This window comes from Xiphophorus hellerii, chromosome 13, assembly GCF_003331165.1.
Source record: "Xiphophorus hellerii strain 12219 chromosome 13, Xiphophorus_hellerii-4.1, whole genome shotgun sequence".
NCBI lineage: Eukaryota > Metazoa > Chordata > Actinopteri > Cyprinodontiformes > Poeciliidae > Xiphophorus > Xiphophorus hellerii.
Window position 1 is genome coordinate 5,925,001 of NC_045684.1, and position 12,008 is coordinate 5,937,008.

Here is a 12,008-nt window from a genome sequence, read left to right on the forward strand (position 1 = left end):
TAGACTTGGAAACAGAGTTGGCAGCAACTAATGCAAAACTTAATGTTTTGAACATAAACTCAGTTGCTGGTTCTCAACGATCCGATGGAATGAACTCTTATTTTGAAAGAGCCCAAGTAAAGGACACGCCTCTGCTAAATCCTGGCGCTGATGAGTTTGTTCCGAAAGAAAGAGCAAATTTTTCATCTGACTCTCCTGTCGTCAGACCTAAACAGAGGCAGAAACAACTTCAAATGGATCAGATGAGAGTAAAAGTTGATTCTTCAACTCAAGCAACACAGCAGTTGCAATCTCCCTCTTTGACTGAGAACTGTCAGAATGATATTGTGAGCATCATGCAGAGACAAAATGACATAACTGCCTTACTTGTAAAACAAAACTTGTCGTCTGTTCTCCCATCCAGAAACATCCCTGTGTTTGATGGGGACCCCCTGCAGTACAGATCATTTATGAACGCCTTTGAAAACGGAGTGGAAGCTAAAACTGACAACTGGAACAACTGTTTGCACTTCTTAGAGCAGTTCACTAGGGGGCAGCCTAAAGATCTGGTGCATAGTTGTCAGCACTTACCTCCTGATCAAGGTTATTCCAAAGCCAAATATCTTCTTGAAGAACATTTTGGAAATGAAAATAAAATTGCTTCTGCATATATGGAGAAAATTATGAGTTGGTCACCAATAAAAGGTGATGATGTGAAAAGTCTTCAATCATTCTCTCTTTTCCTTCAAGGATGTTCAAATTTAACACAACAAATTGTTTATATGAAAGAATTGGACTTACCTTCAAATATGAGAACGATCGTCCTGAAACTTCCAATCAAACTCAGGTAAAAATGGAGAGTTACTACTTATGAGCCGCAGGAACAAAATGGCCACCGAGCATTGTTTACTGATCTGGTTGCTTTTATAATAAAAGAAGTAAAAATAGCATCAGACCCAGTGTTTGGCAATATCCAAGACCCACAAACTGGGGGCAACTCTAAAGTTTCAAGTTCCAGCAAGCAAAGGAAAAAAGGAAGCAGTTTTGCCACTAATGTCAGCACAATTCCAGAAGCCAGAACTCACTCAACTGAAAACAAGATCAAGTCTACTGTTCTTCACAGCTGCTTGTTTTGTTTACAAAGAAATCATCTATTGGAAAACTGTATGCAGTTTAAAGCTAAAATGCATCGGGACAAGTTGACCTTCATTAAACAAAAGGGGATTTGTTTCGGTTGTCTGAAAGTTGGTCACACAAGCAAAGACTGCAGGAGTTGTTTGGATTGCAACGTGTGTCACCAAAAGCATCCAGAGGTTCTTCACATAGAGCAAAAGGAGCCAGGAGCCTCTTCAGAACAAACCCAACAGACAACAAGGTCTCATGTCAACTTTTCAACTGCAACCACTCAGATATGTGGGCATATTGGGGGCAGTCATAATGATGATGCTGTTTTTCCTATTGTTGCAGTTAAAGTTAAAAGTCAAAAGAGCAACAAAGTTGTACAAACATATGCATTTCTTGATCCAGGAAGTTCAGGTACGTTCTGTACAGAAACTCTGGCAAAAAGTCTGAACTTAAAGGGCAAAAGGACAAATATTCTGCTGAGAACAATGAATCAAAATAAGATTGTTAATGTACAAGTTTTGTCTGGTTTGGAAGTCTCTGAATTGAAAACAAATGACTTCATAGCGTTGCCAGATGTTTTGACTCAAAGTACCATGCCAGTTTCTACATTGAATATTCCCCAGCAAAAGGACATTGATCAGTGGCCTCATCTTAAACCTGTTAAGCTTCATAACATCAATGCAGATGTGGAACTACTGATAGGAACTGATGCTTCAAATGTTTTAGAGCCCTGGGAGGTGATAAACAGTGTGGATGGTGGGTCTTATGCTGTAAAAACTAAAGTTGGCTGGGTCATAAATGGTCCTCTACGCACTGGAAGCAACAGCAGAAATAAAAATGTATGCACTGCTGTAACAGCCAACAGGATCTCTGTTGAGCATCTTAAAGAAATGCTGGTTAAACAGTACAATCATGATTTTAACGAAAGATCCTCAGAGGAGAAAACCGAAATGTCCAGAGAGGATCTGCATTTCATGAACATTGTTAATAACTCAACAAAACTTGTTGAAAGTCATTATCATATTGACTTACCTTTCAGGAGTGAAAGTCCCAGCTTGCCAAATAACATCTGTGTTGCAGAGCAGCGCCTCCAGAGTCTCAGGAGGAGATTTGAAAAGGATGCTCAGTACAAGGAGGAATATATTGCCTGTGTAAACAACATGCTGCAACAAGGACATGCTGAAGCCGTACCAGCAGATGAGCTACAAAAAGGTGGTGGACAACTGTGGTACATTCCTCATCATGGAGTGCATCATCCCACAAAAGGCAAGTTAAGAGTTGTATTTGATTGTGGATCAACTTATAAAGGAGCATCACTGAACTGTCAGCTTCTACAAGGACCTGATCTCACAAACTCTCTGGTTGGAGTTCTCATCAGATTTAGAAAAGAACCTGTTGCACTAATGGCCGACATTGATGCCATGTTTCACCAAGTTTATGTCTCTGAAAAACATGTCAACTTTCTCCGTTTCCTGTGGTGGCATCATGGTGACACTTCAAAACCTGCACAGGAGTTCAGGATGTTGGTTCATTTATTTGGAGCAGTGTCTTCACCCAGCTGTGCAAATTATGCTCTGCAAAGAACTGCTGATGATAACGCACAACAGTTTCCAGCTGAAGTGGTTGATACAATCAAAAATAACTTTTATGTGGATGACTGTTTAAAATCTGTTCCCACAGAAGAAGATGCAGTGCAGATGGTGAAGAGGCTGACAGAGCTCTGCTCTAAAGGAGGATTCATGCTTTCAAAATGGGTCAGCAACAGTCGCACAGTGCTCATGTCAATCCCAGAGGAAAGGAGAGCAAAATAAATTAAGAATCTGGATTTGGACAAAGATCAACTTCCAGTTGAGAGAGTACTGGGTTTACAGTGGAGCATTGAAACAGATGAGTTCAAGTTCAGAATGTCTGTACAGGACCGCCCACACACCAGAAGGGGCATTTTGTCTGTGGTTGGCTCACTGTATGATCCTTTGGGAATCCTGGCTCCCTTCAGTATGCCAGCTAAACTGTTGCTACAAGAACTTTGTCGACAAAATTTGAAGTGGGATGAAGTTATTCCCCACTCCATTTCTAGGAAGTGGCTTGATTGGCTGAAGGATCTCCAGCTGATATCCAGTTTTAAAGTGGACCGTTGCATCAAACCAAGCTGCATCGGAAAACCAGACAAAGCACAACTTCATCATTTCTCTGACGCAAGTCAAGATGGCTATGGAACAGTGTCATATTTAAAACTGGAAAAAATAACATCTCACATGTTATTTTCATTTTAGGAAAAGCAAGAGTTGCTCCTATGAAGCAAACGACAATCCCCAGGTTGGAATTGACAGCTGCTGTTCTGGCTGTCCGAGTGAATAAATTGCTGCAAAAAGAGCTGCAAATACAGTTGGAGAAACCTGTTTTCTGGACTGATAGTACAACTGTACTAAAATACATCTCCAGTGAAACCAGAAGATGTCACACCTTTGTTGCAAACAGGATCTCTGTCATCCGAGAGGCAACAGATGTGAATCAGTGGAGATATGTTTCCTCCAAGGAGAATCCTGCAGATGATGCATCCAGAGGCATGAAAGCTGAGGAGTTCCTCAAATGCAGGAGATGGATAAATGGGCCTGAATTTCTCCACAGATCAGAAGAGGAATGGCCTAAACTGGAGGTGGATCACCATGTAATTCCTGCAGATGACCCAGAGGTCAAAAGGGACCTAGCAGTGCGTGTTATTGTGAATGAATCACAAAATGCTACAAACTATCTGATTCATTATTTTTCAGCTTGGACAAAGCTTAAAACCTCTGTTGCTTGGCTTTTAAAGTTGAAAAACATCCTGATGTTGCTGCAACAAAAAAGGAAAGAGTTGGAGAAACCTGTTTTCTGGACTGATAGTACAACTGTACTAAAATACATCTCCAGTGAAACCAGAAGATGTACCAGCAGCTGCAAACCTGAATAAAAATGATCCAGAAAACCAAAAGAAAGAACTGGAAAAGCAGATGGAAAGGTTCAAGACCACGCTGAAGAAAGAAAATCTGACTCCTGAAGACTTGGCCAAGGCAGAACTATCTATTATTCAGTTTGCACAACAACAGAAATTTACAACTGAAATAGCTTTAATCACTAGTGGCCTTAAAACAGTATCCAAGAGAAGTTCTCTATACAAACTTGACCCAGTATTGGATGCTGGGGTCCTCAGAGTGGGTGGCAGGTTGAATAAAACAGCCATGCCTGTAGAAGCAAAGCATCCTGTAATTTTGACAAAGGATATGTATATGTCTACCCTCATTTTACACCATATTCATCAACAGTTGGGACATGCAGGAAGAGCTCATATGCTGTCAAGGTTAAGACAAAAATACTGGATAATAAATGCTAATTCAGCTGCCAGAAAAATAATTTCTCATTGTGTTGTTTGCAGACGTAACAGAGGAAAGTTTATTGAACAAAAGATGGCAGATCTGCTAGAAGAAAGAGTTCTGCCAGCCACCGCTCCCTTCACAAATGTTGGAGTGGATTATTTTGGTCCTGTAAGTGTTAAAAGAGGACGAAGTCTCCTGAAAAGGTATGGAGTTCTGTTCACTTGTTTCACCAGCCGTGCAGTACATCTGGAAATTGCATACACCCTCGATACAGATTCCTGTATAAATGCAGTTCGCAGGTTCATCTGTAGAAGAGGCCCAGTTTCCACCATCAGATCTGATAATGCCACAAATTTTGTTGGTGCAAATCGAGAGCTGAAAGAGAGTTTGGCTGAACTGAACCATGCTAAAATTCAAAATGCTTTTGTGCAGGATGGAATCAGATGGAACTTTAACATCCCAGCAGCCTCTCACCAAGGTGGGATTTGGGAGCGTCTGATTCGTTCCATAAGAAGCATTTTAGTCTCAGTTCTTAAAGAACAAGTTTTGGATGATGAAGGACTTCAAACAATCTTTTGTGAAGTTGAAGCCATATTAAACGGCAAACCTATTACCAAAGTTTCAGATGACTCAAATGATCTTGAGTCACTCACACCCAACCATTTGTTGTTGCTGAAAAACAAACCAGTTTTGCCACCAGGACTGTTCAACCAAAAGGATCTTTATGTCAGGAAAAGGTGGAAACAGGTACAATACATGGCAGAGCTGTTCTGGAAAAGATGGCTTTCTAAGTATTTACCTTCAATGCAGGAAAGACAAAAATGGACAAGAACTAAAAGATGTCTCACTCCTGGAGATGTTGTCTTAATTGCAGACTCTACAGCCCCAAGAGGATCATGGATGATGGCCAAAGTCTTGAGTGTATACCAGGACGCAAAAGGCTTGGTGTGTTCTGTTCGATTACAAACCAAGACCAGTGTTTTGGAAAGACCTGTGACCAAACTTCTTTTGCTGCTGGAAGCATCACCCTGAGGAATTAAGGAGATGTTTGAGGGAATAGCTCCTTTTTCCTTTTAAGTAATTGTGGCAGTATTAACAATTAGGGGCCGGAGTGTTGGAGCTATTTATTCTTTATTTCTTTATGCATTTGAATTTTGTTAGTTTATTTTTACATTTCTAATTTTTGTATTATTTGCAGGTTAATAATTGTCAGTTCTATTTATCTTTTGTTTTTATTATTTGTTGTTATTTATTCATTTTCTAAAGACAGGAAGTGAGGTAGATCAATCCACTTTCTATAAGTGTAGGGGCCTGGTAAAGGACCAGCAAGCATTTGGGTTTGGGGCCTATGGTTTTTACCAGAGCAACAAAGCAACAGAAGTAGACAGGAGCAACAAAGGAAAGTTTGAACGTTATAAGTGTTTTGCTGAAAAGGAAAATAAAAGCAACCAAGATAATAAACAAGTTTGGACATTAAACGTCTTGTGCCTGCGTGAAGAATCTGGACCCCAGTACCTCATAGTGGCGGATAGAACCTTTTATTGGATGTTTGGTTTGACAAACAATCGACATTACAACTACTGTACATGTACAGCACACATACACTGCTAAACATGAAATATTTAGAACACAGCTAATTCAAAACAAGTGATATTAGCTTTATTTTTAAAACATAATCAACAACTTTTTAACAAAACATTTTCTATTCACTGTAGAATTAAAAGTACGCTCTCATATATTGTTTTTTTCATAGACCAACATAAAGAAATGTGATGTGAAAAGTAAACAAAACACTGTTTTTAAAATGTGTCACAAAAAATGAAAAATGTGTTATAGATAGATAGCATTTATTGTCATAGAACAGAATTCAACGAAATTTCCATTGCTAAATATTCTGCATTTTCAGCAGTGTGCTAATTTGTTTCTTTAAATTGATCCATTAGAAGATTTAAAATTGTTGATTTAGTTTGGATTATATCAGATTGTACACTATGTCTAGAAACTAATAATTATTCACACCTTGATAAAGGGTTTTAGCCTCCTTAGGCCACAGCCTCTCTCAGATACACATCATCTGTTATACAAGTTTATACAACAATTACAAATAGTTATACAATTAAAATGTCACCCAAATAATTATTAGAAGAGTGTAAAGTGAAACTCACCCCCAAATGAACATTTTGTGCTGATAAAAAAAAAATTCTAAATGGGTTATTTATGGTTCGCAATGTTTCTTTGAAAATTTTGACATTTTTGTGCAATATTTTAGTTTGACATCATTTTTGCCTAAAACTGTTTTAGTACTGTTCTCTTTGGTCAAACAGTTCTAATTAAATTTTCTTCGTGGGTGCAGCAGTATAAAAGCGGAGTTGGGCAGCAACTAGTTACATTCACTTTTTTGAAAAAATATTTTTACTACGCTGAACCTTTTACTTTCACTCGAGTAAATTTATTATGAAGTGTTGCTACTCTTACTTGAGTAAATTGTCTGGATTATCTGCCAACTGAATGAAAACATGTTTTCACCAGACACACACCAGTAGCTTTAGTTAAAATTTCATAGCTTTTTATTGAAAGAAACTGATTTTTTCTTTTGCCTGATTTTGTTATTTTTTTTATTGTTTATATGTATTATTGTCATTTTGGTCCTTAATACCAAAATTTCCACACATATATTATATTTTGATCCATCTGATGTCATTTTTAAATATTAGTTGATTGATAATTTGATCAGTTAGTACTTGAGTACGGTAGATTTTTTTTACCAAATATTTTTTTGCTATTCTTATTTGCGTAATTTCTTGGGTGGATTCTTTTTACTTTTACTTTAGTAAAAGTAAAAGTAAATTGCAGTTACATCTCAAAAATTTAGAAATCAAGAAAAAATGCAGTTTATACATTAATTCAGTTCAGAAAGTGACACTTTTATGTTACACAGATTTATTAAATGTTACAAAGATTTATTCCACAAAGAAGGATATATTTTAATAATTTATTTCTGTAATTTTGATAATTACCTATGTTGATTACCTATTTTAAAATTACACGACCTTTTAAATTTAAAAACCAAGTAGAATGCTGATATTTACAAAGTATCCATGATCTAAGTCTGTCATAATGAGGTCAAGCCAAGGATTTGAAATCAAAAGGCTCTTTACCCGACATGTTGAATAAAAAGAAGTGTTTCATAACCTTCTCTAACAGCACACTTACTGACATAGGAAAGGAAATTAGGAACCTTTTTAAAGAAAAGATCCACCCAACCTTTTGAGAGATTTTTGTTAATGCTTTCTTTTGTCAGCTGCTTTGCAAGAAAACATTTCATCAACTGGGAACTTTGGTCAGATCTTCCTGGTTACACAATTACAATTGCAGTAGGTGTCAATAAAAAAAAAAAAACGTGACACGAGAAACTGGATTAAGATGCACAGAGAATGTAGAGGATAAAATAAAAACAACTTTGAGCAAGAGAACATAAAATACAATGACTACAGTTAATTTACAACACATACTTCTAATTAGATTTCTATTTAATTAAATCAATTTTTTATTTGCTTATTCTAGGTTTAGATGTCAAATATTTGAATGTTGAGTGTGTGTGCTTATGACCTGAACAGTAGTTGCCTTGATGTCAGAGTCTGGAGCTTTGCGTCAGATGCTTTGCATTCCAGTACAGTGAGTTATTGTCACGCTGTGTACAGTCTCATATTATGACAAGCCAAAAAACAAAAAACAGAAGCAACTTCTACGTACGATGTACAGTATGTATGTAGAGAACATACATGCATTTTTAACGATGCATTTTTAATTCATACGCACCTCTTAAACTTAATACTGTGAGGATTTGGGTTTTTCTCTGTGTTAATTTAGGTTTCTGTGTCGTTTTCAGTTAATTTAGTCTCCATGTTGTCCTGTCTACCCCTTGATTGTTCCCAGCTGTGTCTCGTTTCCCTGATTACCCTCTGTGTATTTAATCCCACTTGGGTCCTTGTCTTATCTGTCTTGTCGTCTAGTCTAGTCTAGTCTGCTGTCAGTTATTCATTTGTACCAGTTGCTACTTGTTGTGAGCATAAGCCTTCCGCTCAATTGTGCTGCCTGGATTATTATTTTTTTTATCATTAAGTCATCACTTCTTCATTCCAACCTGGGTCCTCAGCGTCTTCCTCACCACCTCTTCACTGCATATCATGACAGATACAAGATACATGTTAAGAACACAGGAGAGCACTGAAATAGTCTTAGCTGGGGAGAAGAACAAGCTTGGATTCTCCTGACTGAGTGGAAAGCCTAAAAGTAGAAATAATATTATGCTAAAATCCACAAATATTCTCATGTCGTATATGCTTAAAATTGACTAAATATTTTATACATTAACGTAAAAAATGCATTTTGGACAATCTCAAAAGTTCAATTACAGTTCAGAACAGAATATTAAGTTCAGTGTTATGTCATCAAAACACTTTGTCAGCAGTCTAAGTGTTTACATCAGTGCATAAATTTGTTTGTTCAAGCACGGTTTTTGTTTCTTTACACTATACATTTATTATTGTGTTTGAATGTGCAACCATTTTATTCCAATATTTCACTCCAGGTGGATTTTAGTAGTCATGAAATGTGATGTAAATAAAATTGCCATGGTGTAAATATGTTTTTCAAACTATTTCTACAAGTTACCGTACTCTAAAGATTAAAATTTATTCAGCAAGATGTAGCAAAAATCTGTTTGAACTAAAAACTCAACTCAAAATCAAGGTGTTTTTAAAGGTGTACTTGTGTACAAAATTAGAATACAAATTGAGGAAACAATTTAGCGCATGCATGACTAGTATTATTCTCTCTGACGTGAAAACTAGTCAAGTGATAGAAGCATAATTAAAAGGGAGGACACTACTTGGGTGGCAACAGCAACAACGCTGTACGCATTCTGCATGGTTAACTCAAAGGGTGTGAGCTCAGGAAACCTTTTTCTTCCAGTTGAGTCATATGAAAAACCCGTAAGTTGCTCTTATTTCAAGTTATGCAGTGTCTTACAAATACCATGGCCGTCAAAGTCTGAGCCTTATACATTTGTTCTAGTGTGCTTGATTTAAATTGTCCATTGAACTGATTGATCACCACAGATCTATCACCATTAAATGTTCAAATATCTATTTAAATAACTAAAATGTGTGAAAGGTGCTGTGGAAGTCAGAATGTGAGAGTTAAGCTGTAGCCTTTTAAAATGACTATATTTTAAAAAAGCAGTAAACCAATAAATGTGTCTGTCTTCAGATGTTGAGCTAACTAGACACATTCCTTGTAGCAACACAATAAATTTATTAAAACCAAAAGCAAAGAGTCATATTATTTTTAGGAAAAAAATTGCTGTGGTGTTGGTATGTGTATAAAACTAAAATAAGACAAATCTGAACAAAGTTTAATTAGCTGTCTTTACAGCTATAAGTGCCAAATCAAAACATAAACAAATGTTTAATTCTGTTTTATATGCTTTTGTAATGCACTGAGTGATTGTTGAAATTAATTGATCAGAAAAGGACCAAATAACAGAATTGTAAACTTCCTACCATTTTCTCATTTCTAACAGGAAAGGAAACAATGCTCAACCAGTTTACTTTGGAAGGTTTAGAAAAGAAAAAAACAAAAGAACAAAAAAATTTACCGTCAGGTAGCCACACCTAAAATAAAACATTGTTCACATAATTGCAGATTAATTTCCATCTTCGTATGCTCTGATGTCATAGCACCTGCTCTGGGTGGATATAAAGCATCTGTGTTCAACCAGTAAACAGTACCAATCAACCAGCAAGTTGAAAGGAACGGAGAACATCACAACTTCAGTCACTGAAGTGAAGACAGCATATTGGACGCAACTTGTAAGTGCCTACAATTTTGACAATTTTCAGTCATTGATTACTTGGATCTTTTTAGGGACTTATACTTATTATAGTACTATTAATGTGGTGGGAATTTAAACATATTTTGCTACAAATTGTAATGGTGATGCCTTAAATGAATTTGTGTTTTAGCACAAATATAACTAGTGGTTAACGGCCTATATCACCAAGCTACGTTGGGGTGATGAGGAGAAAAGGCTACTGTAAAGTCTATGACTCTGTACAATCTCTCGGATTTCCATATATAAAAAGATTTTTACTGACTGTCAGAATAAGAATTTCATTCCATTAAAACCTAAATAAATCAGTTTCATGAACAGATTCAAATCTGAATTAGAATCAGTATAACTGGACTGATTTGATTATATATTTCTTAAGAAAAATGTGGATATTTGACATTTATTTTCATATGTGTTGTGACATAAGGAGAACCTCAGTTAAGGTATTTAAGTCAAATTAATTTGAATTAAGTAAGTACTTATCTGAGAAAGTAATGCTCCAGTGCTCCAAAAAATGTGAAATGTAATTTAAAATATAATCTTTAATTAGATTTGATTTAACATTTGTAGTAACAAATGCAGAAAAACAAGCAGAAGAGATGCTATATAACAGTTTTCAGTTTAATCCCTTAACTGTCATGAAGACACCAGTGTCCTCATGGACTCATTGGCTAACAGGTAAGTATTTGAGGATGACAGTTAAAGGATTAAACAAATTCATAGCTACAAATAACAGCTGAAAATGTCTTATTTTGGAACAGAAAAGATTTCTTCTGGAACAATGATGAAGATTTTATCCATTCTACTTCTGGTTGCTGGTAAGGACATAAACATGAACTTCTAATAAATGACAGCAAAAACTAGACAAACAGCCAACTAAGTCAGAGTTTCTTTTTTCTTTGTGGAATAGTAGGGACAACTGCTGCCCCAACAACAACCACAGCTGCTGCAACAACAACAGGAACCCCAACAACCACCACAGTTGCTGCAACCACTGCTGCCCCAACAACAACCACAGCTGAAACAACCACAACTGCCCCAACAACTACCACAACTGCTGCAACCACGGCTGCCCCGACAACTACCACAGCTGTTGCAACCACTGCTGCCCCAACAACTACCACAACTGCTGCAACAACAACCACCACAGCTGCACCAACAACTACCACAACTGCTGCAGCCACTGCTGCCCCAACAACTACCACAGCTGCTACAACCACTGCTGCCCCAACAACCACCACAGCTGCTGCAACCACTGCTGCCCCAACAACTACCACAGCTGCTACAACCACTGCTGCCCCAACAACCACCACAGCTGCTGCAACCACTGCTGCCCCAACAACAACGACAGCTGCTGCAACAACTACCACAGCTGCTGCAACAACTGCTGCCCCAACAACTACAACAGCTGCTGCAACCACTGCCGTCCCAACAACTACCACAGCTGCTGCAACCACTGCTACCCCAACAACCACCACAGCTGCTGCAACCACTGCTGTCCCAACAACTACCACAGCTGCTGCAACCACGGCAACCCCAACAACCACCACAGCTGCTGCAACCACTGCTACCCCAACAACCACCGCAGCTGCTGCAACCACTGCTCCACCAACAACCACCACAGCTGCTGCAACCACTGCTACCCCAACAACCACTGC

At 37.6% G+C, this 12,008-nt stretch overlaps 1 long non-coding RNA gene across 1 annotated transcript; it reads left to right on the forward strand.

Annotated features, from left to right (window-relative positions):
* Positions 1-10,263: 10,263 nt before the first annotated feature.
* LOC116731822 (uncharacterized) lies at positions 10,264-11,281 on the forward strand. The gene is made up of 3 exons (XR_004341638.1): positions 10,264-10,330; positions 11,112-11,168; positions 11,261-11,281. It is a non-coding gene; the product is annotated as an uncharacterized LOC116731822 (long non-coding RNA).
* Positions 11,282-12,008: the final 727 nt, after the last annotated feature.